The sequence below is a fragment of the Onychostruthus taczanowskii genome, unplaced genomic scaffold, assembly GCF_017590055.1.
Source record: "Onychostruthus taczanowskii isolate IOZ18803 unplaced genomic scaffold, ASM1759005v1 scaffold2821, whole genome shotgun sequence".
Lineage (NCBI taxonomy): Eukaryota > Metazoa > Chordata > Aves > Passeriformes > Passeridae > Onychostruthus > Onychostruthus taczanowskii.
In genome coordinates, this window is record NW_024500153.1 from 1 (window position 1) to 1142 (window position 1142).

Sequence of the window (1142 nt, forward strand, 5' to 3'; positions counted from 1 at the left end):
CCCAATTTCCCCCCATTTCCCCCCAATCCCAGGTGCTGGCCAACGGCCTGGACAACAAGCTGCGTGAGGACCTGGAGCGCCTGAAGAAGATCCGCGCCCACCGCGGCCTGCGCCACTTTTGGGGGTAAATCCCGCGATTTCGGGCAAATCCGACCCTCCCCCGGCCGGGATTGCCCAAAACCGCCGGGATTTTGGGGCTAAACCTGACGTTTTTGGCTTTTTTCTGCCCCCCAGGCTGAGGGTGCGCGGGCAGCACACCAAGACCACCGGGCGGCGCGGGCGGACCGTGGGCGTGTCCAAGAAAAAATGAGGGGAAAAAGGAGGAATTCGGGCAATTCCGGGAATAAAATGGTTTTGGAGTCAATGAGTGGAAAAATGAGAGGGGAAACAGTTAAAAATAAGGGAAAAACTGGGAAAAATGAGAGGGAAATGAGGGAAAAGTGAGGGGAAAAAATGAGGGGGAAAAGAGTTAAAAGGAAAAAATGAGGGGGAAAAGAGTTAAAAGTGAGGAGGGGAAAACAATGAGGGGAAAAAATGAGGGGAAAAGGGGAAAAAATGAGGGGGAAAAGAGTTAAAAGTGAGGGGAAAATTGGGAAAAATGGGAGGGAAATGAGGGGAAAGTGAGGGGAAAAAATGAGGGGAAAAGGGGAAAAAATGAGGGGGAAAAGAGTTAAAAGTGAGGGGAAAATTGGGAAAAATGGGAGGGAAATGAGGGGAAAGTGAGGGGAAAAAATGAGGGGAAAAGGGGAAAAAATGAGGGGGAAAAGAGTTAAAAGTGAGGGGAAAATTGGGAAAAATGGGAGGGAAATGAGGGGAAAGTGAGGGGAAAAAATGAGGGGAAAAGGGGAAAAAATGAGGGGGAAAAGAGTTAAAAGTGAGGGGAAAATGAGGGGAAATGAGGGAAAAAATGAGAGAAATGGGAAAATTGAGGGAAAAAATGAGAGGAAAAAAGAGGAATTCGGGCATTTCCGGGAATAAAATGGTTTTGGAGTCAATGAGTGGGGTTTTTTTGGGGGAAAATTGGGGGAAAATTGGGGAAAATGGGAGGGAAATGAGAGGAAAGTGAGGGGAAAAAAATGAGGGGAAAACGGGAAAATGAGGGGAAAACGAGTAAAAAATGGGAAAAATGAGGGAAAAAATGA

At 47.5% G+C, this 1142-nt stretch overlaps 1 long non-coding RNA gene across 1 annotated transcript; it reads left to right on the forward strand.

The window, feature by feature from the left end:
- LOC121337718 lies at nt 1–364 on the forward strand. Its single transcript, XR_005952937.1, has 2 exons — nt 1–124; nt 235–364. It is a non-coding gene; the product is annotated as an uncharacterized LOC121337718 (long non-coding RNA).
- The last annotated feature ends 778 nt before the right edge of the window (nt 365–1142 follow it).